The sequence below is a fragment of the Sinocyclocheilus anshuiensis genome, unplaced genomic scaffold (genome assembly GCF_001515605.1).
Source record: "Sinocyclocheilus anshuiensis isolate Anshui unplaced genomic scaffold, SAMN03320099.WGS_v1.1 scaffold1497, whole genome shotgun sequence".
NCBI classification, from domain to species: domain Eukaryota; kingdom Metazoa; phylum Chordata; class Actinopteri; order Cypriniformes; family Cyprinidae; genus Sinocyclocheilus; species Sinocyclocheilus anshuiensis.
The window spans coordinates 18,771-19,571 of record NW_015543492.1 but is presented as its reverse complement, the minus strand read 5'-3'; positions in this window follow the sequence as shown (position 1 = coordinate 19,571).

Sequence of the window (801 nt, the reverse complement as noted above, 5' to 3'; positions counted from 1 at the left end):
GAGGCATGAGATGTTCAGTCATGTTTATTCGCGTTAAAACTAGTAGTACAGAGGAAGGAATGATCGCGTTCACTCGCGCTCCGCTCTGCACAAATCTGCGGGGCGTCACGGCTCAGACACCGGAACCGGAGCTGATCGCGGCCGCTCTAGTCAGTGCTTGTGTTGGGATTATACCAGCACGTTTCTGAACCATCCCAGAAGCGGCTCTCCAAGGCGTTTATACAGCGATCTGTCATGCCACATCAAAGACTGTCAAAACGCCATTTATTATTTGAATTTCCGGAGGAAAAAAAAAAGAAAACTGTATTCGTTCGGTTCACATGCGTACCGAACCGAAAGACCCGTACCGAAACGGTTCGGTACGAATACGTGTACCGTTACACCCCTAATATATATATATATATGAGTTCACATAAAAATGATGATTTTTAATGACAGTTGTGTAAAGTGCACTTCATTGTATTAAAAAAAAAAAAAAAGTAAAAAATGATTATAAACACATACATTTCACACAAAGAAGACAAAAACTGTCACGACACACACACACACACACGAGGATAACCGGAACTAAGGAGCGAGGAGACAAGGAATATACGAAAGGTACATAAACACAGGAGACAGCAGGAAACACATCTACGTAATGAGTAGACAAGACAAAAGGGAAACAGGCAGGAACTTAAATACAAGGGTAATTAATAGAACACAGCTGAACGGAATCATAATTAAACTAAATAAGGACAGGAAAATGACCAAATAAGGAAACACAGAAAGGCACATGAGGAGCAAAACACACACAAAACA